This window comes from Odocoileus virginianus, chromosome 21 (genome assembly GCF_023699985.2).
Source record: "Odocoileus virginianus isolate 20LAN1187 ecotype Illinois chromosome 21, Ovbor_1.2, whole genome shotgun sequence".
Taxonomy (NCBI): domain Eukaryota; kingdom Metazoa; phylum Chordata; class Mammalia; order Artiodactyla; family Cervidae; genus Odocoileus; species Odocoileus virginianus.
In genome coordinates, this window is record NC_069694.1 from 50,452,482 (window position 1) to 50,476,693 (window position 24,212).

The window sequence follows — 24,212 nt, forward strand, 5'->3', positions numbered from 1 at the left end:
AGGACCAGCCTGACCCCAGATTTCTCCTCTTTTGTCTGTTTCTTCTCTTTTCAACTATGTCTTCTCAACTATTTTACTGCTAATTAGCACCTGAACCAAATGCTGAAGAAGCGCTGGAGATGGTGAAGTAAACAAGCCTGCTAATTACTTCTTAAATCTGATGAAAAAGAGTTGACCAGTTGCAGTTGAAATGCAGTTAGACCTGTGGATGAATCACCGTTTATCTCCTCCCCGTCTCCTAAATGCATATACTTAAGAGGCATCAGTGATATTATTTAACTCTCTAAATGTATCACATATTCATGGGAAGAAGAGTTTAATGCATTTTTCTCACATTGTAATATTGTGATTTAAAATAAGTATATTTTAGATCTTTGTCTCCTTTTTTGCTCAGAGCTCCTAAAACCCTTAGAATTTCCTAAAGGATGAGAAGAATACAAGTATCTTTTATTATGTTAATAAGCTGACCATTGGAAAGCACTTAAGTGTTGAGGGCTGGCTGCCAGATGGAGCCAAAGAAGTTAATTAGGTTAGAACTTTCAGTCCCACCCACCACTTTCCGGGGAGGAAAGAAAGGCAGGAGGTTGCGTCAATCATCATTGGCCAATGGGCCCGTCAATCATGCCTAGGTAATATCAGCGCCGTAAAACCGCCAAAAGGGTTGGGTGAACTTCCTGGATGGTGCAAGGTACCTGGACAGGTTATGGGACCCTGCCCTGAGTCTTGTATGTGGGTGTTCACCTGTATCCTTTATCACATCCAGTTAAGGTAAGTAAGTCTTTGTGTGAATTCTGTGTGCTGCTTCGGCACATTAAATTCAAGGATGGAGTCTTTCTTTGGAAGCTCTGCTGTTAGTAGGTCAGAAGCACAGGTGACATCTGGGTTTGCAAATAGCATCCCCGTGAGGGGCAGCAGTCTGGTGGGACTGAACCCCGACTCTGTGGAATCTGATGCTGTACCTGAGTAGATGGTGTCAGAGTTGAATTAAACTGTAGGACACCCAGCTGGGTTGGAGAAATGGGTGGTGTGGGGGAAACCCCAAGACATTTGGTGATTAGAAGTGTCAGAAGTGAAGTGTTTTTTGTTGTTGTTGTTGAGTAGTAAAGGAGATACACAGGAAAGAAAAACAAGAGAAAGAGGCGTAGGAAGGAAAGACTTCTCCCCCCCCTCCCCAATGCTGTAGGAAAAAACTCTAGGTTTTTCTTAGTTATAGCAAGAAGTCATTGTAACAGCATCGTAAGTGGGGTGCGGCTACTCCCCGTGCAAAAGTCAAGAGGCCAAGCTGGTGGAAAGGGAAATTGGCTTTATTTTGGATGCTGGCAACCTCTGTGTGTGTGTGTGTGGCGGGGGGAATGGGCCTGTTGGGCCTGTCCAGAGGCCAGCTCCTTCCCATTAACACTCAGTGGGTAAGAGCTTTTATAGACAGGGTTGGGGAGAGGGGGGCTACGTGCAGAAAGAGCACAGACAGCCCTGAGCATCATCTTGAAATTGGTCACCTGTGGTCTGCCCAGCGTCATGTTGATTAAGTATTGGTCATTTTCAGTCCCAGGGTCCGTTTGTCCCCTTCGCTTTGAGGCCAGTTCCCAGAACTGTGGCAGCTCACGTCGTGGTGGCAGTTTGGTCCTCGTGTCGTTAACTTCTTCCACCTGGTGGGGGTTTCAGTATCTGTAAGACCTGTCGGAGGATGTGGCTCAATTTTACCTGTAGACCTTGTGCTGTGTGGTGCTTAGTCACTTACCTCAGTTGTGTACAATTCTTTGCAACCTCATGGATTGTAGCCTACCTGGCTCCTCTATCCATGGGCTTTCCCAGGCAAGAAATACTGGAGTGGGTTGCCATTTCCTCCTCGAGGGGATTTTCCTGACCCTGGGACCAAACCCACATCTTCTGCATTGCAGGCAGATTTTTTTTTTTTTAACCCCCAAGCCATCCAGGGAAGACTGTGGCCCTTGAGAAGGAACTAAAGCTCCTTGACCACACTTAATGACTAAATTATTATTATTTGGTCTCCTTTGACTGTTTTGTTTCTGCATTTTCTCACTTCGCCAATAAAATTTATTCTTTGGCTAAATTTTTTTCACAGGCAAAAGGCAGGCTGAGGCCCTGGGGGTCAAGGACCATAGCATCCTGCTCCATTTCAGTTAACAGTAAATGTTTATGGAGAAATTCTGTGTCCAGCGTGGTCTTAACTATTTTATGTACATGGTTTCGTTTAATTCTCACTACAACCCTAAGTGGTAGATATTTTTATTGCCCAATCATACATACCTAATAAGAGGCAGTGCTACGTGATTAAGGAGCCCAGGAGCTGAACATTTGTATTATTTACCCTCCATACTCTAATAGGCCTTCCCTGGTGGTTTAGTGGTAAAAAGTCTACCTGCAATGCAGGAGACACTGGTTCTATCCCTGACTTAGAAAGATCCCCTGAAGAAAGAAATGGCAACTCACTCCAGTAGTCCTGCCTGGAAAATCCTGTGGACAGAGGAGTTGGGCTGGCTATAGTCCTTGAGGTTGCAAGAATTGGACACGACTTAGCCTCTAAACCACCATACTCTAATAGGAAACCATGGCATGCTCATCTTTAGGGGGGGAAAAATATGGTGAATGTGTTTTTCTTTTGAGAAAGTGAATTAATCTGTGAAATTCATCTTTTCTTCACAAGGTGAGAGTGGAATGAAATAGCTCTTCAAGAGCTGAGATCTCCTATTCTATATTGATAACTCAGTCATTAAAGCAACATTCCCTGGACAGGCTTCATCAAAATAGTGACAAGAGTACAGGCATACTGAGTTTTACTGCAGTTCAATTCATGGTGCTTTGCAGGCACCATGGTTGTTTATAAACCAAAGTTTTGTGGCAATCCTATGTCGAACAAGTCTTTCAGTGCCATTTTTTCCAATAGCATTTGCTCACTTCCTGTCTCTCTCACTTTTGGGTAATGCTTTAAACTTTATTACTGTGCTTATTATGGTGATCAGTGATCTTTGTTACTGTCTGACTCACTGAAGGTTCAGATGATGGTTAGCATTTATTACTAATAAAGTATTTTTTTCATGAAGGTATATACACTGTTTTCTTTTTTAGACGTGATGTAAATATATCTTTTATATACATTGGAAAATAAAAAATGTTGTGTGACTTGCTTTATTGGGATATTTGCTTTATTTCAGTGGTCTGAATCAAACCCCAGTATCTCCAAGGCATGCCCGTGTCATGGAATTTAGACAGCCCAGCCTACTGTAAGACGGATAAGAAAGTTCACAGCAAGTGACAGTGGAAGGCAGAGGGAGGGAGGCACCGTGGATGTACCTTTGTCCCCCCACAAAGGACAAAACAGACACTGCTGTTGCCAGTTCTGTTAACTGGTCTATCCAGCTTATGAAGGAGCTCTCCTGAGAGCTTAGGTGGCAGCTGTGGGCTGCCATCAAGCCTCACACTAGGTCCTTTTCTGCTCTTTCTCTCCTGTAACTCAACAGATAGTAAGCATTTCTCTAGCAGGCGCTGAAGGAAGGCAGCGGTGAGTCCAGAGCAGGCAGCCTGGGTCACCTGGGGGCATGCCAATAGCTGTGCCTAATGACAATATCGGAAAGCCCAATTAGGCTCCAGAAAGTTCCCTTGAGCAGTCGCTAACACAGTGTTGACTTTTGTGAGGCCTCCTCGGTGTAGGGCATCTGCAGAAAGCCTCATTAGCTACAGGAGGTCTCTTTTGCTGTTCAACTGCACCTCCAGCTCAGAAACATCAAACTCCTGGCAGGGAGAGCCTGTCAGCAGCTCAGGGAAATCTTTTCCTTTGGTTTCAGTTCGTGACGTTTAGCAGCCTGTTCAGTCACCCATGAAGGAACTGAATACCCACAGTAAACTGCAGTCAACTCATCTGTTTATTCATAAAATAATGACCATGCACGCTATTGTTGTAGAGTTCCGGGCACTGTAAAGCCCTTTTGAGAATTAGTCTTTAGATACAAATTTTATATTTGTATGTTTTTCTCCCCCACAGAGCTTGCCCTTTCTTCTTTTCTATAACATTTAAAAATTACATATCACATTTAATATCACTGTTTGTTTTAGTTTGTTTGATTTGCCCTGCAAAGAACTTTTCATGATATATTTTTCCTGGATATATACAGATATTCTTCACCTTACGATGGGGTTATGTCCTCATGAACCTATTGTAAGTTGAAAGTATCCCAAGTGGAAAATGCATTGAACACACCTAAGCTACCTATACATTATAGCTGAGTCTACCCATGCTTAGAACACTTAGATTAGCCTGCAGTTGGGCAAAATCATCTAAGACAAAGCCTGTTTTATGATAAAGTGTTGAATATCTTGTATTATTTGTTGAATACTGTACTGATAGTGAAACACAAAATAGTTGTGTGCGTCCAGAATGATTAAGTGTGTTGGTAGTTTATCCTTGTAGTCACGTGGTTGACTGGAAAACTGCAGCTGCCACCCAGAATCATGAGAGAGTGTGGTAACACATATTGCTAGCCCGGGAAAGATCCAGATTCAGAACTTAATATATGATTTCTACTGAATGCGTACAACTTTCATACCACCGTAGAGTCTGAGAGTCATTAAATGGAATCATCATAAGTTAGGGACCATGTATAAATTCCGTTCATAGTAAAGTGACTTCAAAGATGATTGCAAAGCACATTTTGAAGTAAACAAGTCTCTCCTTCCATCATACAGTAAGTCTTTATTTCCTGTTTATTACACATCTGTATTCTTCTAGATCCTGGGAATATAGCAGTATTTTGGACTGACTGGGCAGGGAAGGTCTCACTAAGGTGACACTTGAGTAAAGATATGAGGACTTCCACCTGCCCATACAGGGGACTCCGGTTCAGTCCCTGGGTCAGGAAGATTCTACAAGCCGCAGGACCACTAAGCCTCGACCACGACTACTGAGCCTGCGCGCCGGAGCCACACACTCGGGAGCCTGCGCTCAGCAACGAGAGAAGCCACCGCAGGGAGGACCCTGAGCGCTGCCGTCAGAGGGTAGCCCCCTCTTGACAAAATGGACAAGGCGTGTGCAGCTCTGAAGACCTGGCTCAGCCTAAATAGATAAAGATTTGAAAGATGCAAGAGTGTGGTTTACAGCTTGAGGGGAAGAAGGGCTGGTCAGGGAGAAGAATCAGTGTGGTCGTTTACATACACGGGTTGATTCCTTTGGGTCCATGTGTTGCAAAGGGAGGCAATAGTTACATAAGGGTTGGCTGTGTTTATGACTGAAACCTATTGCAGCAGACTGTGAGTTTGTGCCCCCGGCCCCCTGGTGGGCTGCTGTCCATGGGGTCGCACAGAGTCGGACACGACTGAAGCGGCTTAGCATGCACGCATGCATTGGAGAAGGAAATGGCAACCCACTCCAGTGTTCTTGCCTGGAGAATCCCAGGGATGGAGGAGCCTGGTGGGCTGCCGTCTATGGGGTCGCACAGAGTCGGACGTGACTGAAGCGACTTAGCAGCAGCAGCCCGGCCCCCAAATTCATATATTGAAACATCCCAATGTAATGGTGTTTGGAGATGGGTTCTCTAAGAGGTAATTAGGTGATGAGGGCAGAGCCCTCGAGAATGGGATTTGTCCCCTTACAGGAAGAGGCTAGAGAGCTCTCTTACTCTTTAGTTCCCTCTCCGACACAATAGAAGTTGGCAGATTGTAACCCGGAGGAAGGTTTCTCTCAAACTGCACCGTGCTGACACCCTGATCTCAGGTCTCCAGCCTCAAGAACTGTGAGAAATGAATTTCTGTTGTTTATAAGCTACCCAGATTATGGTAATTTGTTATAGTAGCCCCAAAAGGACTGAGACACCTATATAATTAACTAATTGGTTTGGAAAGGTAAAATACTGTGAAGAAATCTCAGAAGTGTTAGTCTAAAATGGCTATATAAACAGATTTGACTGTTTTATTGCTAGGCTTTGTTAAATTTAGATAAAACCACTATTTTATCAACTGATTTAACTGCATTTCATTTTGAAGCAATTATTTTTATGACAAATAACAGAAAAGCTACTCTGTAGAGAGAAAACGTATAGGTATGAGACAATGATCAATAAATTCTGGGAAAATAAAAGAGTAAATCTCATGTAGAGTAGCCTTCACTTCAGTCACTCAGTCATGGCCAGCTCTTTGCAATCCTATGTACTGCAGCACGCCAGGTTTCCCTGTCCACTGTCTCTTGGAGTTTGCTCAAACTCATGTCCATTAAGTCAGTGATGCCATCCAACCATCTCATCATCTATCATCCTCTTCTCTTCCTGCCTTCAATCTTTCTCAGCATCAGGTCTTTTCCAATGATTTGACTCTGCATCAGGTGGCCAAAGTATTCGAGCTTCAGCTCCAGTGAATATTTAGGGTTGATTTCCTTTAGGAGTGACTGGTTTGATCTCCTTGAGTCTCCAAGGGACTCTCAAGAATCTTCTCTAATACCGCAGTTCAAAAGCATCGATTCTTTGGTACTTAGCCTTCTTTATGATCCAACTCACGTTTGCACATGACTACTGGAAAAACCATAACTTTGACTATATGGACCTTTGTCTGCAAAGTGATGTCTCTGCTTTTTAATACGCTGTCAAGGTTCATCATCACTTTTCTTACAAGGAGCAAGTATCTTTTAATTTCATGGCTGCAATCACCATCTGCAGTGATTTTGGAGCCCAAAAATAAAGTCTCTGTTTCCATGTTTACCTATCTATTTGCCTTAAAGTGATGGGACTGGATGCCATGATCTTAGTTTTTTGTATATTGAATTTTAAGCCAGCTTTTTCACTTCCTGTTTCACCTTCTTCAAGAGGCTCTTTAGTTCTTCTTCGCTTTCTGCCATAAGCATGGTGTCATCTACTATCTGAGGTTACTGATATTTCTCCTGGCAATCTTGATTCCAGCTTGTGCTTCATTCAGCCCAGCGTTTCTCATGATATACTCTGCATATAAGTTAAATAAGCAGGGTGACAGTATAGAGCCTTGACATATTCCTTTTCGTATTTGGAACCAGTCTATCATTACACGTCCGGTTCTTTTTTTTTTTTTTTTTCAATTCAAAATTTTTATTTTTATTTTTTTCCATTTATTTTTATTAGTTGGAGGCTAATTACTTTACATCATTGCAGTGGTTTTTGTCATACATTGAAATGAATTAGCCATGGATTTACATGTATTCCCCATCTCGGTCCCCCCTCCCACCTCCCTCTCCACCCGATCCCTCTGGGTCTTCCCAGTGCACCAGGCCCGAGCACTTGTCTCATGCACCCAACCTGGGCTGGTGATCTGTTTCACCCTAGATAATATACATGTTTCAATGCTGTTCTCTTGAAACATCCCACCCTCGCCTTCTCCCAGAGTCCACAAGTCTGTTCTATACATCTGAGTCTCTTTTTCTGTTTTGCATATATGGTTATCGTTACCATCTTTCTAAATTCCATATATATGTGTTAGTATACTGTAATGGTCTTTATCTTTCTGGCTTACTTCGCTCTGTATAATGGGCTCCAGTTTCATCCATCTCATTAGAACTGATTCATCTAACTGTTGCTTCTTGACCTGCATACAGGTTTCTCAGGAGGCAGGTAAGGTGGTCTGATATTCCTGTCTCTAAGAATTTTCCACAGTTTGTTGTGATCCACCCAGTCAAAAGCTTTAGCATAGTCAGTGAAGCAGGAGTATGTTTTTCTGGAATTCCCTTGCTTTTTCTACGATCCAACAGATATTGGCAATTTGATCTCTGATTCCCCTGTCTCTTCTAAATTCAGCTTGTGAGTCTGAAAGTTCTGGCATTGTTGAATCCTATCTGGAAGGATTTTAAGCATTAACCTCGCTAGCATGTGAGATCAGCGCAATTCTGTTGTGATTTGAACATTCTTGGGCTTCCCTGGTGGTTCAGTGGTAAAGAGTACGCCTGCAATGCAAGGGCGCGGGAGACGCCGGTTTGATTCCTGGTTCAGGGAGGCCCCTGGGGGGGATGGCAGCCTACTCCAGTGGTCTCGCCTGGAGAGTCCTCATGGACAGGGGAGCCTGGCGGGCTGCAGTCCACAGGGGCCCAGAGAGTTGGACATGACTGAAGTGACTTAGCAGGCACATTGAGTATTCTTTGGCACTGGTATGAAAACTGACCTTTTCCAGTCCTGTGGCCACTGCTGAGTTTTCCATATTTGCTGTCATATTGAGTGCCGCACTTTAAGAGCATCATCTTTTAGGATTTGAAATTGCTCAGCTGGAATTCCATCACCTCCACTAGTTTTGTTCATAGTGATGCTTCCTAAGGGCCTCTTGGCTTTGCATTCCAGGATGTCTGGCTCTAGGAATGTGACCACATCACTGTGGTTGTCTGGGTCATTAAGACCTTTTTGGTACAGTTCTGTATATTCTTGCCACCTCTGCTTAATATCTTCTGCTTCTGTTAGGTCAATGCTGCTCTTTATTGTATCTGTCTTTGCATGACATGTTCCCTTGGTATCACTAATTTTCTTGAAGAGATCTCTAGTCTTTCCCATTCTATTGTTTTCCTCTATTTCTCTGCATTGTTCACTTAAGAAGGCTTTCTTATCTCTCCTTGCTGTTCTTTGGAACTCCACATTCAGATGGGTATATCTTTCCTTTTCTCCTTGGCCTTCCTCTTCTCTTCTTTTCTCAGCTATTTGTAAGGCCTCCTCAGACAACCATTTTGCATCATTGCAGCTCTTTTTCTTGGGGATGGTTCTGGTCTCTGCCTCCTATACAATGTTACGGACCTCTGTCCATTGTTCTTCAGGCACTCTGTCTATCAGATCTAATTATTTGAATCTGTTTCTCACTTCCACTGTATAATCATAAAGGGTTTAATTTAGGTCATACTTGAATGACCTAGTGGTTTTCCCTACTTTCTTCAATTTAAGTCTGAATTTTGTAATAAGTTCATGATCTGAGCCACAGTCAGCTCCTGGTCTTGTTTTTGGTGATTTTTACCACACACACTAAAATAAAATTTTAGAAAATGAATTGAGGTGAAAGTCTTTCTTCAAGGGAAAATTAACCTGACTTCATTTTCCAGCTTCTATTAGTCAAATAAATCTAATAATTTGAAAGTATTTAATTTTGCAAGCCTGATATGATCTATATCTCTCAAATCTTCTGTTAATGGCTGTGAATATCCCTAAACTGCCTTATGTGTGGAGGCAAGCGTTCTAGTCGTCCTCCCAATATCTGAATAACCGCAACAGGAGTCCTTCATTGCCTGGGCACTTATTATCCAGTTTTCCAATCTGAGAAACTATAGGGGAGGAAATAGTAAGAGAGCAAGGGCACGCTAAGCCTTTAGCTGGTTTTGCTCGATGGGGACGTTGTCAGTCCCAGGAAGAGAAGGTAAGCACCCTTCGTATCTGCCCTGTGTTGGAGAAGGATCCTCACTGTCCTGGGCTTGTGAGGGTTCATCATCCCCTCACCTTCTTGGAAGGTCAGTAGAGTTTCTGCCCTCAGTGGGTGTTCAGGAAACTTTTCGCTGTGGACACAATGATTAATTGTGTCTTCGAGTTCAAAGGCTGGTTCTGTCATTTTGAGTGACAGTCTAAAGGTGCAGGACAAAAAGAAAAAACCCAAAGACTGGGATCCAGGCTCTCTGGCAGGGCAGAGAAGGTTCCAGATAGGGCTGTGCGGTCCCGGCAGGCCTGGCCTTGCAGGCTCTGCCCGCTGAAGCATCTGAGCATGAGAGGTCACAAAAGGTCATGAGCCACTCGGCATTTCAAATCTCTCATTTAAACAGTGCCAACTTCCAGATAAGAGTTTTTATTTGTTATTTTTCTAGCTCCTTTTAAACACGGTTGGTATTTCTTACTGTTTAGGGACAATAAAATTGTAATGGCCTCTTCCTTTGTAGAGAGTTTAAGAATCTGCCCAGATTTTCAGGGACTTCATGCTTTCCAGCAGTGGTTTTAAATTTTTGTTTTTCTATGTTTGTTTGCCTTTAATCCAAAGTGCGTTATGTGGCTTGTCATCTAAATGGTTCTGTCTATCCGGTGTGTTGTTCTTAACGATTCTCTGTGGCATCCTTTCCATTCCTCACTCCCCAATCACCAGAAGTTAATAACAGTAGAACTCTAAACAAATGAGCCATTATTTCCAAGGGACCGTTTCTGCCAGCATTAGATTATTTTTGTATTGTATGAGATGGTTGCCTAGGAGGCTTTTATTTTCAGTAACCACAGTTTTTGTTGTTTCTTGATTTTATGGATGGTAGAAAACAGTTTTGGATTCTACATAGAAAAATTTGTCTTTAAAATCTTCAGCTGCACAGCATATGATTTCCTATAAAAGTCTTACTGTGAAGAAAAGAAGAGCCTTTTAATGGAAGTAATAACAGGGGCTTTAATACAAAGCTTGTAGTGGAGAGAGCTTCTGTAAGCTAAATCCTATATCTTAGAGCCCCTTTAAGCTCAGTGGATGAACTAACTATAATACTATGATTTCAGCCTGTAGACAGTAATTTTTCCAGACTGTTTATTCGCTTGAGAAAGTCTCTAATGATGGAAAATGACTTTTAACTGATGAGGTAGCTATTTTTTGCAGATCAAAAATGGTAGAAAAGCAGCAGTTTTATAGGTCCGATTTTAAGAAGACTTAAAATGATAGTTTTTTTTTTTTTTAAGAACAATGCTTGATGCATTCAAAAACCTGGAGAAGTAGGAGAAATGGGAACTATAGAAATAATACAGAGCAATTGGGTGACCAGGGGCTAAGTCTCCAAATGTCTGCTCTTCTGCATTAGTTCAAAGTTCAGCACTCTCAGATTTTGTGGAACATTTACAGTGAGCTAGTTGCTGTGCTAACTAACCTCTATATGATCTACATATGCTGTTTAGAGATACAGTCTATCAGTAATCTGTAAGGTTGCAGTACAGTCAATAATCTGAGATATTTTTATCTTCTTAGTATGTGGGCTGCCCTGGTGCCTCAGATGGTAAAGAGTCTGCCTACAATGTAGGAGACCTGGGTTCGATCCCTGGGTTGGGAAGATCCCCTGGAGGTGGAAATGGCAACCCACTCCAGTATTCTTGCCTGGAGAATCACATGGACAGAGGAGCCTGGTGGGCCACAGTCCACGGGGTCACAAAGAGCCGGGCACAACTGAGCGACTAAGCACAGCATACGGTGGATTATAATGTTGTGTTCATTTCTGCTGCACAGCAAAGAGATTCAATTCCACACGCTATATTCTTTTTAACATTCTTTTCCGGTATGGTTTGTCACTTTATTTTTCACTTTTAGAGATGAGGGAGTTGAGGTTCCCATCACTTAAATAACTCACAAGGCCAGACAACATTTAAGACTCGTCTGATACTGACATTTCTGCCCTGAATCATTGTGCCATTTTTGTCTGGTGACCAGAGAGGAGGAGAAAACCTGGGTGCTGGGAGTTTTGTGGGTGCTCTGCCTTGTGTATTATCAAGAAAGAATCTACCCCCAGAGGAAATTCTACAGGGTTTCTCTTTTTTAGGCTACTCTTCTTTCTTTCTACATCAGCACTAAAACCACCAGGTGTCAGTCTTGCAGATTTTAAAGAAATCATTCTATTTCCTGCTGTACCCCATAGATTTTTTTTTTATTACAGCTAGGTGGCGCAGTGGTAAAGAATCTGCCTGCTAATTCAGAAGACCAGAGTTCGATCCCTGGGTCGGGAAGATCCCCTGGAGAAGGATATGGCAACCCACTCCAGTATTCTTACCTGGGAAATCCCGTGAATAGAGGAACTTCGCGGGCTATACAGTCCATGGGAGTCAGACATGTCTTATTGACTCAACAACATTACAGTTAGAGGCTCAGTTACAAATGCCAGCATTTATTTTTCTATCAAGGATGCATGAAAAGTAGATAACATAGCTCAGCTACAAGAGTTATGGTTGGATGGGAATGGGGCAGGAGAACCTTTCTTCTTCTTGGTAAAAGTGTTAGTTGCTCAGCTGTGTCCAGCTGTTTGCGACCCCATGGACTGTAGCCCTCCAGACTCTGTCCATGGAATTCTCCAGATAAGAATACTGGACTGGGTAGCCATTTCCTTCTCCAGGAGATCTTCCCAACCCAAGGAACAAACCCAGGTCTCCTGTGTTGCGGGTAGATTCTTTCCACTCTGAGACACTAGTGGGATTGTCTTTATTTCATTCCAGGGTCCTGGGGCACTGAGAACATTTTAGGAGATGGTGGATGATAAACTCTCCCAAATCGCCAGATTTCCTTTTCCAACTTATATCCAATTCATATTGTAAAAATAGAAATACAGATGTATTATAAGGGACACAATGTTTTCTGAAAATGGGGGAGAGAAAGGGCTTCAATTTTTTTTTAATTTAAATTTAGTTTTTATTGGGGTATAGTTGATGTAATACATTGTGTTAGTTGCAGGTATAGAGCAGAGAGAATCAGTCACACATGTGTATACAGCCATTCTTTTTAAGATTCTTTCCCCATACAGGCGATTACAGAGGGCTTCCCTGATGACTCAGTTGGTAAACAACCCTCCTGCCAAGCAGGAGACCCCAGTTCAATTCCTGGGTCAGGAAGATCTGCTGGAGAAGGCGACCTACTCCAGGATTCTCAGGCTTCCCTTGTGGCTTACCTGGTAAAGAATCCACCTGCCATGCAGGAGACCTAGGTTCGATCCCTGGGTTGGGAAGATCCCCTGGAAGATGGAACAGCTACCCACTCCAGTATTCTTTTCCCGTACAGGCCATTATTGACTATTGAGCAGACTTCCCTGTGCTACGCAGTAGGTTCTTACCGTAGGTTCGTTATCTGTTTTATACACAATAGTGTCTATATGTCAACCCCAATTTCCTAATTCATCCTCCACTTCCCCACTTGGTATCCATACATCCATTCTCTATGCCTGTGTCTGTCTCTATTTCTGCTTTGCAAATAAGTTCATCTGTATAATTTTTCTAGGTTCTACATATAAAGGATATTATTAGATTTGTTTTTCTTTTCTGATTTACTTCACTTTGTATGACAGTCTCTGGGTCCATCTACGTTTCTGTAATTTGCACAGATTTGTCCCTTTTATGGCTGAATAATATTCCATTGTATATATGTATCGTATCTTTATTCTTCCATTGATGGACATTTAGGTTGCTTCCATGTCTTGGCTATTGTATATAGTGCTGAAATGAACACTGGGGTGCATGTATTTTTTAAATTATGGTTTATTCCAGGTTTATGCCCAGCAGTAGAATTGCTAGGTCATATGGTAATTCTATTTTTCTTTTTTTAAGGAACTTCCATAGTAGTCTCAATAGTGGCTGTATCACTTTACATTCCTATTAGCAGGGTAAGAGGTTTCCCTTTTCTCTGTACCCTCTCCAGCATTTATTGTTTGTAGATTTTTTTTTTTTGAGGGCTATTGTGACAGGTGTGATATGATGCCTCATTGTAGCTTTGATTTGCATTTCTCTAATAATTTGTGATGTTGAGCATCTTTTCATTGTTTGTTGGCCATCTGTATATCTTCTTTGGAGAAATGTCTATTTAAGTCTTCCATCCATCTTTTCATTGAGACTTTTTTTGATATTGACTTTGTTGATCTACTTGTATATTTTCGAGATTAATCCTTTGTCAGTTGCTTCATTTGCAAATATTTTCTCCCATTCTGAGGATTTTCTTTTTGACTTGTTTATGATGGTTTTTGATGTGCAAAAGCTTTTAAGTTTAGTGAGGTCCCATTTGTTTATTTTTGGTTTTATTTTCATTACTCTAGGAGGTGGGTCAGAAAAGATCTTGCTTCGATTTTATGTCACAGTATTCTGCCTATGTTTCCCTCTAAGAATTTTACAGTATCTGGCCTTATATTCAGGTCTTAAATTCATTTTGAGTTTATTTTTGTGATTGGTGTTAGGGAGTGTTCTAATTTCATTCTTTTACATGAAGAGTCTGCCTTTTCTTCCTTGTATATTCTTGCCCCCTTTATTAGGCAACTGTAGGTGTGTGGTTTTATCTCTGGGCTTTCTATTCTGTCCCATTGATCTGTATTTCTGTTGTTGTGCCAGAACCATACTTTTTTGGTGTCTGTAGCTTTTCAGTACAGTGTGAAGTCAGTCTGATTCCTGCAGCTCTGTTTTTCTTAAGATTGCTTTGACTATTCGTGGTGTTTTGTGTTTCTATAAAAACTGAAGTTTTATGTTCTAATTCTATGAAAAATACCATTGGTGATTTGATACGGATTGCACTGAATCTATATGTTGCTTTGGATAGTATAATCATTTTCACATTATAGATTCTTTGAGTCAAGAACATGGTATATCTTTCCATCTGTTGTCTTTGATTTTTTTCATCAATATCTTACAGTTTTCTGAGTATAGGTCTTTTGCCTCCTAAGGTAGGTTTAGGTATTTATTCTTTTTGATGATATGGGATGGGTTCCTTGATTTCTATTTTCTGATCTATCACTGATAGTATATAGGAATGCAAGAGAATTCTGCATATTAATTTTTTAGAGATTTTTCATGCGGATCATGTTTAAAGTCTTTCTTGAATTTGTTACAATATGGTTTCTGTTTTATGATTTGAGTTTTTCGTCTTGAGGCATGTGGAATTTTAACTCCCTCACCAGGAATCAAAGCTGTTAACACCTGCACAGGAGGGCAGAGTCTTAGCCACTGGACCATCATGGAGTCCCTGCATGTTCATTTCATATCCTGCCACTTTACCAAGTTCTCTGAGCTCCATCAGCTTGCTGATAACATCTTTAGGGTTTTCTCGCATGGTATCCCATCATCTGCAAACAGTGATAATTTTAGTTTTTCTTTCCCAAGTTGGATTCCTTTTATTTCTTTTTCTTCTCTGATTTCTATGGTTAGGACTTCCAAAACTGTTGAATGCTGGTGGCAAGAGGGAACATTCTTGTTTTATTGCTGATCTTAGAGGAAGTGCTCTCAATTTTTCACCGTTGAGAATGATGTTTACTGTGGGTTTGTTGTATATGGCCTTTATATGTTGATGTAGGTTCTCTCTGTGCCTACTTTTTGGAGATTCTTTTTATCATAAATATGTTGAATTTTGTCAAAAGCTTTTCCTGCATCTATTGAGATGATCATATGGCTTTTGATCTTCAGTTTGTTGGTGAGTGTATCCCAGTGATTGATTTGTGGATATTGAAAGATCATTGTATACCTGGGGTAGGTCTCACTTTATCATGATGTATGATCCTTTTAATGTGCTGTTGGATTTGCTTTGCTAGTATTTTGCTGAGGATTTTTGTGTCTATGTTCACCAGTGACATTGGCCTGTAATTTTCTTTCTTTGTGTGACATTTTTGTCTGGTTTTGGTAACAGGGTAATGGTGACCTCATAGAATCAGCTTTGGAGTATTCCTACCTCTGCAATTTTTTTGGAAGAGTTTCAAAAGGTACGGGTTAACTCTTCTCTAAATGTTTAATAGAATTTGCCTGTGAAAACATCTGGTCCTGAACTTTTGTTTGTTAGAAGATTTTTAATCTCAGTACTTGTGATTGATCTGTTCATATTTTATGTTTCTTCCTGGTTTATTCTTGGAAGATTGTACCTAAGAATTTGTCCATTTCTTCTAGTTGTCCATTTTATTGGTGTATAGTTGCTTGTAGTCGTCTCTTATGATCCTTTGTTTTTCTCTGATATCCTTTGTAACTTCTCCTGGGGAAAGACTTTTTAAAAATTAAGGCCTTGAACAATCCCTAATATGTAGATTTATAAATGTAAATTAAGTTGTGAAAGGTTAGTTTCAGAAATTTTATAAGCTGTGAGAATGCCTTTAACTTACCACCTACCGCACACACACGCATACACATTCCCCCTTCATGTGCCTAAGCTTGCCCTTTACTTTGAACATCTCATGTTTGAGAGTTGAAGTTAGATTTCTTTCTAAATCTCTTCTTAACCCATCCTTCCAAAACAAATCTAGTGAAGCCGATGCAATGCAGGGCTGAGATGTGATGAGCCAGTTGAGCAGCAGCATGGGTTTCTGTATGGATCTAATATAGCTGGAAAAACTAGAAATTTTCCTAGAAGCTTGTGGGAGAAACTGGCTCTCCTTTCTCAGGAGGTTGGTTTATTGATTCATTCATTAGATGATTGGTTTTTTCATTGTCTACTTTGTCAGTCATTTTGCCAAGAGTTGTGGATACACAGATGGTTTCGTTGTAATTCCTACCCTCAGTGAGAAATGACAGTGGGATTCAGACAAGTAGATTGTCAATGACACTGTATCGAGGGGGCTAGAAAGGAGTGAGGGGGCAGAGGATGCTACACGGCACCATACAGGGTCAGGTGATGCATCTGTGGGGCCGTGAAGTTAAGAGGTCTTCATACAGAAACCTTACCCCTAGTGTCATGGTACTGCCTACTGGCTACTTTCCTTCATGTGCACTATTTTTGCAACTGATAAAATAAATGTATCCAGGTGGCTCAGTGGCAAAGAATCCTCCTGCCAATGCAGGAGACTCAGGAGATGTGGGTTCAATCCCTGGGTTAGGAAGATCCCCTGGAAGAAGAAATGGCAACCCACTCCAGTACTCTTGTCTGCAAAATCCATGAACAGAGGAGCCAAGCAGGCTACAGTCCATGGGGTCGCAGAGAGTTGGACATGACTGAGCTGCCCAAATATGCACAACTGACATCAGACAAATGTAAAGTCGGGTGACATACGGAGAAACTACTAAGAGCAGTGAGTGATCTTAACTGTAAACACTTTTTCATTCATACGTTGTCAATCATAGACTGGCCATCCTTAAGAACTCTAGCCAAGGGGGTTGTATGGGCCAAAGAAAGGAGGGGTTTGAGTAACTTGTCTAGGAATTAATGGCCATCTCTACTACCCAGGGAAGGGAAAAAATCCATCAGCCCTTTAGTCTGTTTCTCAGTGGCTAATGAACCATGTAAAACTCCATTTTTGTACACCAAGTTGGCTATAAGGAATACTTAGGAGGCAATTAGCAGTAGTCAACACCTAGAGGTAAACATCTCTTGACATAGTATGTGCTTGGTCGCTCAGTTGTGTCCAACTCTTTGGGACCCCATGGACTGTAGCCCACCAGTCTCCTCTGTCCATGGGGATTCTCCAGGCAAGAATACTGGAGTGGGTTGCCGCCCTTCTCCAAGGGATTCTTCCCAGCCCAGGGATTGAACCCAGGTCTCCCACATTGCAGGTGGATTTTTTACTGTCTGAACCCCAGAGAAGCCCTTGGCATGGTATAAATCATCTTAAGTGGAATTAGTCCTTACCCTTCATGTTTATTTCCTAATGTTAGGTCCAAGGACCAGTTACATCAGCTCCATAGACGATGCTTGTTACAAGTACTGGTTCTTGGGTCTCTCTTAACATTTACTTATTATGAATCCGTTTGGATAATGGCCCAAACATGCATTTTAAAAATAAAATTCAGTGATTTTATGCACACCACAGCTTAGGGAGTACTGGTACGGCAGTTTACAATCTTAGAGTACAACTTGGCATAGATATACAATAAGGTAAGAACATAAAGAGAAATATAGGGAATATATTTAACCCATGATAATAAATGTGGATAAAAAGAATAACACACTATATTGCAGTTCCTGAAACCACTGAAATAATTTATATTGAGCAAAAATGCATGAAGCAAACAAAATGATGCTTCAGAGTTTTTCTTGGACTTACTAAGATTATTAAAAATATCTTTCAGTTGGATTTGAAAAGAGTCTGAAAATCACTCTTACTGAATTTGCTGAATCATAAAATAGTTCCATGCACGCATCATGGAACTTCTAGACATATTGCATACATACATGGTGGGAGGAAGGTTTACAATGGGTGAGGACAGAGATAGATTCTTCTTCCATGTGTCTGTCATGCCTTTCAAAGGAGGAGCAAACAGCTTTGAATACTCTACATACCTTTCAGCATCAGAATCCTCTTTACTAATAAGTGCTAACCACAGAGATGCTAATTGCTTACCAGTCTCAGATCCAGGAACTTCAAATAGCTTTTTCTGGTGAGCTTAATTGGCTTTTGTACTATGTTTATCTCACTAGTGGTAAGTTCAAGGTGTATTTCACAGCACTTTAGTATAAGTACAAATTTCAAACCAGAGCCAGTTTATTCCATGACAGTAGGATGGGGTGAGGGGGATGTCCCATTATAATCGAGAAGAAATTGTACAAATTTTTAAAAACATTTTTATTTATATTTTTTTGGCTATGCTGGGTCTTCATTGCTGGGTGCAGGCTTTCTCTAGTCGGGGTGAGCGGGGCTAAGCTCCCATTGCAGTGCCTGGACTGCTCATTGCAGTGGCTTCTCTTGTTGTGGGGTGCAGGTTCTAGAGCAGGGACTCAATATTTGCAGCACGCGGGCTCAGCAGTCGCAGAGCGTAAGCTTGAGTGCGGGCTCCATAGTTGTGGTATGTGGGCTTAGTTGATTCTTGGCATGTGGAATCGTCCCAGATCAGGTATCCAGCCCATGTTCCCTGCACTGGTAGGTGGATTCTTTACCGCCAAACCACCAGGGAAGTCCAAATTGTACAAATTTTATTGGAAACTTTGCAAGCAATTTTTTAAACTAGCCAAGCCTAGGTTAATGGACTTGCAAGTATATAATCTCCGCTTTCCTTGGCCACTGTTCATTTTATCCTGATTCCTCTCTCACTTGCTCTAACTCTCCCTCTTTCAGGGGTTAAGCACATTTTTCTAGCCATATGATCCACATCGGCTGAAGCTAACTAGATGAATGAGATAATTAAAAGAAAAAGCAGAAAGCTTAAAAGTCTGCATCAAGTTCTTGGATTTTCATATATAAAGGAAGAAAGAGTGGAGGAATGGAAAAAGGAGAAGAAAAAGAAAATTATATAAATATGAAGTGAAAGCAAGATTATGCCAACTAGACATCAGATGACATTATCATTTTATAAAGGTCAAACTTGGAAGAGGAAATATTTTTACATGTTATTAGGACTAACAGTTTTTCCTTTTCTTGTCTTGGTTTGAATTGTGTGGAAGATGTTGAATTCAGTACGTGTGAATGTGAGTTTATTTGGAAATAAGGTCTTTGCAGATCAGATTAAGATGAGGTCGTTAGGGTTAGCTCTATTCAGTATGACTGGTGTCTATAAAAAGGAAATTTGGGCTAAGAAATAGAACATGAGAGAAATCAATTTAAAGACACAGGAGAATGCCTGATACTACCAGAAACTAGGAGAGACAGGGAACAGTGTCTTCCTTCCAGACCATAGAGAGAACCAGCATGTCCAACACTTTGATTTGTGACTTCCAGCCTCCAAAACTATGAGACAACACATTTTTGTTGATCAAGCCACCCAGATCATGGTAGTTTATCATGGCAGCCCCGGGAAATGAGTATACTTCTTGAAAATATTTAGAATGAAAAAGAACAAATTAAAATGTCATCAAATTGTAGACCTTTGCTCTGTGGGACATAAAAATTTTCTAAATTTTTTGGTTTGGTCAGTGGACTGTGAGAAATGGAGAGTGGGCAAATATGGTTAATAGACAAGCTTGTAACTCAAGTTGAAGTCAAATTTTCTGAAAAGCAATGAAGATAGAAATAGGATTACCATGTGATGAAATAACAGCACAAAAGCTCTGAGTCTCGAGTAAATCTCGGGCTGCTGGATGTGGATTGACAGAACTGAGATGGCTATTAGAATCTGGCCCAAAGTCCCCCTTTTCACATGAGGAAATGGAGGCCTGGGGAAGTTAAATTACTTGGCCAAAAAAATAACTCTTAGCTTACAAAGCTGCCGTGCTGGATATATGACCAGAAACTTGACACAGCAGAACCGATTCCATATACTTTATTACACAAAGTGATTAACTCAGACAGGCATCAGTGAGCCCATGTGATTCCTGAATGCAGCCCAGGCTTAGGAGGCAAGGGTATTAGGTTTCTGCTGGGTGACTTTGAGTCAGGCATTAGCTATATGCCATATTCACTCACCCAAAAGGAGCAAAGAAATTAAGGTTTTAAGGGACAGAGGAGTAATTATTGCCTCTTTTGTCACATTTGCTTTACATGGAATGAGACATGAAGATAATCAGATGATTATCGTCTCCCTCCTTACCTCCCTCCCCACTTCTTCTTTCTTATCATTAGGTGATAAGCAGAAACTGTTTCAGAATCAACCCAGATTCATGGACACAGTGTAAGAATCTCTAAGATCTCAGATGGGATGGCTGTTTTACATAGCAAAAAAAAAAAAAAAAAAAGGAAGTCTCAAATGCTGCAATTAAATGTGAGCCCCACTTATCTGGCCTGCATGTTTGGAAGTACTTGTTGGACATCGATGTAGAATGCCAAAATCATAATTTGGTGAAGCAGTGGCTTCTTTTCTGGACAAATGCTAGTATTCACAAACTGTACTGGTATGCCAATGAGTGCTTTGCTGAGAAAATCTTATCAGATGTTTCCTAAACTAATCACTTGGTTCTAATTTTTAGGAGTTGTGCCTCAAAGAAATACACTTTTTAGGTTGACTATCCCACTGATCATGGTATTCCTATACACATATGTGTGTAGAATTAGGGCAGGGATTCGGTAATTTGGTCAACTTTTTCTGTCAGAGTAAACTTTCATAACCTCTCTGTAACAGTAACTAAACACACAAACAAAAACCCTTATTTAAGATTTATAGGAAAAAAATATACAAAGAGTTTCTGTATACTCCACATCTAATTTTCTCTATTGTCATTAGCATCTTACATTAGTATGGTACAGCTGTTACAATTAATGATACAATATTGATATAGTAGTATTAATTAATTAATATATATATAATATAAGCAAATTAACTAATTAGCTTGCTCCTTGGAAGAAAAGTTATGACCAACCTAGATAGCATGTTAAAAAGCAGAGACGTTACTTTCCCAACAAAGGTCCGTCTAGTCAAAGCTATGGTTTTTCCAGTAATCATGTGTGGATGTGAGAGTGGACTACAAAGAAAGCTGAGTGCCGAAGAATTGGTGATTTTGAACTGTGATGTTGGAGAAGACTCTTGAGAGTCCCGTGGACTGCAAGGAGATCCAGCTAGTCAATGCTAAAGGAAATCAGTCCTGAATATTCATTGGAAGGACTGATGTTGAAGCTGAAACTCCAATACTTTGGCCACTTGATGTGAAGAACTGACTCACTGGAAAAGTCCCTGATGCTGGGAAAGATTGAATGTGGGAGGAGAAGGGGGTGACAGAGGATGAGATGGTTGGATGGCATCACCAACTCAATGGACATGAGTTTGAGTAAACTCCAGGAGTTGGTGATGGACATGGAGGCCTGGCGTGTTGCAGTCCATGGGGTCGCAAAGAGTCGGACATGACTGAGCAACTGAACAGAACTGAATATTAACTAAAGTTCATACTAACTCAGGTTTCCTAAGTTATTATCTATTGTCATTTTTCTATTCCAAGAGACCACATAACATTTAGTTGTAACGTTTCCTTACATTCTTATTGACAGTGATAGTTTCTTAGACATTCTTATTTTTGATGACTTTGACAGTTTTTGAGAGATACTTGTCAGAGAATGTTCTCTATAGAGGTTTGATGCTTTTCTCATGATTAGACCAGAGTTATATGTTTGAGGAAGAAAGACTCCAGAGAGAATGTGCCATTTTTATCATATATTTCAGGGTACGTAATACCCATCTCACTGTGACATCACTGGTGGTGCTAAACCTTGATCACCTTGGTTGTTGAGCTTGTCAGTTTTCTCCACTGCAAATATTCTATCTCTGAACTACTCTTTGGAAGAAAGTCATCCTGCACAACCTACAAATAAGGAGTGGATCGTTATGCTCCACTTCCTGGAGGGAGACATGAATTACTTTTAATTCTTATGCACAGAAGACTTGTCTGTCCCCTCCATTTATTAATTTATTTGGTCATTTAATTGTATCACTATGGACTTAGGAATATTTTCATTATCTTGAGTTTTTATATCAATAGCACTTAATTTTGTTTATCAAGTTGTTTCAGCTTTGGCCATTGGAAGCCCTTTCATTGGCTCCAGTGTTGCCTTTGATAGATTCCCATCACTGTGGGTTGTTATTTTTTTTAAACACTTCCTTACTTAGTGGCATCATGGATATTCCAGGCTCATCTTGTTTATTTCCTGCTGCAGTTCTAGAACCAGCCATTTCTCTTTGATTGGAGAATGGTATAAAGATCTGGGCGTTAAGGGTGCACACTGTTGTTGCAGTATTGTTTCTTATAGACCCTCTCAGCTGACAGATCAAGGAGATGTATGCGTATAATAACCCCTACATATACTGAAAAATATTATCTGTAGCCAACTCTACATTAGTCTATATAGGAGTTTCTAGTGACGTCTCCAACTCTAATGCATTATTACATGAATCACTCCAGCCTCTTCCCTTACCTCACCATTCATTTATGTTACTGATTTCCCATTCAAACCAGCCACTTTTCATTTATATGTTTGCTTTTAATATGGTGGCTCAGACCATAAAGATTCTGCTTGCAGTGCAGGAGACCTGGGTTTGATCCCAGGGTCAGGAAGACCCCCTGGAGAAGGAAATGGCAATCCACTCCAATATTCTAATCTAGAAAATTCCATGGACAGAGGAGCCTGACAGGCTACAGTTGATGGGGTCGCAGAGTCACATGACTGACTAACACACACATACCTACATGTACAGTGGTATAAATCACTAACCAGCAGCCTTGGGAAACAAACTTATCAGTGTATAGCGCTTATATGGGAGAAGGAAATGGCAGTCCACTCCAGTGTCCTTGCGTGGAGAATTCTGTGGACAGAGGAGCCTGGTGGGCTGCTGTCCATGGGGTCGTACAGAGTCAGACACGACTGAAGTGATTTAGCAGCAGCAGAAGTACTTACATACAATTTCTTTTGCTTTTAGTCTTACAGACTCCACTCTTTTCCGTAGTTATCTTGATCAGAACTTCTCCCCTCACACTCTTCTGTGAAATTCTGAAAGAGAAGGGAATACCAGACCACTGACCTGCCTCTTGAGAAACCTGTATGCATGTCAGGAAGCAACAGTTAGAACTGGACATGGACCAACAGACTGGTTCCAAATAGGAAAAGGAGTACGTCAAGGCTGTATATTGTCACCCTGCTTATTTAACTTATATGCAGAGTACATCATGAGAAACGCTGGGCTGGAGGAAGCACAAGCTGGAATCAAGATTGCTGGGAGAAATATCAATAACCTCAGATATGCAGATGACACCACCCTTATGGCAGAAAGTGAAGATGAACTAAAAACCCTCTTGATGAAAGTGAAAGAGGAGGGTGAAAAAGTTGGCTTAAAGCTCAACATTCAGAAAACTAAGATCATGGCATCCGGTCCCATCACTTCATGGCAAATAGATGGGGAAACAGTTGAAACAGTGACTGACTTTATTTTTCTGGGCTCCAAAATCACTGCAGATGGTGATTGCAGCAATGAAATTAAAAGACTCTTACTCCTTGGAAGGAAAGTTATGACCAACCTAGATAGCATAGTAAAAAGCAGAGACATTACTTTGCCAGCAAAGGTCCGTCTAGGCAAGGCTATGGTTTTTCCAGTGGTCATATATGGATGTGAGAGTTGGACTATAAAAAAGCTAAGCGCTGAAGTATTGATGCTTTTGAACAGTGGTGTTGGAGAAGACTCTTGAGAGTCCCTTGGACTGCAAGGAGATCCAACCAGTCCATCCTAAAGCAGATCAGTCGTGGGTGTTCATTGGAAGGACTGATGTTGAAGCTGAAACTCCAATACTTTGGCCACTTGATGTGAAGAACTGATTCACTGGAAAAGTCCCTGATGCTGGGAAAGATTGAATGTGGGAGGAGAAGGGGGTGACAGAGGATGAGATGGTTGGATGGCATCACCAACTCAATGGACATGAGTTTGAGTAAACTCCAGGAGTTGGTGATGGACATGGAGGCCTGGCGTGTTGCAGTCCATGGGGTCGCAAAGAGTCGGACATGACTGAGCAACTGAACAGAACTGAATATTAACTAAAGTTCATACTAACTCAGGTTTCCTAAGTTATTATCTATTGTCATTTTTCTATTCCAAGAGACCACATAACATTTAGTTGTAACGTTTCCTTACATTCTTATTGACAGTGATAGTTTCTTAGACATTCTTATTTTTGATGACTTTGACAGTTTTTGAGAGATACTTGTCAGAGAATGTTCTCTATAGAGGTTTGATGCTTTTCTCATGATTAGACCAGAGTTATATGTTTGAGGA

General features: G+C 41.0%; 1 long non-coding RNA gene across 3 annotated transcripts in view; it reads left to right on the plus strand.

Moving 5' to 3' along the window:
- The first annotated feature begins 613 nt into the window (after positions 1–613).
- Positions 614–24,212, plus strand: part of LOC110143000 (uncharacterized) — a 93,858-nt gene continuing 70,259 nt past the window's right edge. Inside the window, exons 1-2 of one of the 3 annotated variants that reach the window (XR_011482546.1) lie at positions 614–768; positions 15,304–15,376. This is a non-coding gene — a long non-coding RNA (uncharacterized lncRNA). The remainder of the gene's footprint in view (positions 769–15,303; positions 15,377–24,212) is intronic. The other 2 variants (XR_011482547.1, XR_011482545.1) reach the window with 2 other exon arrangements.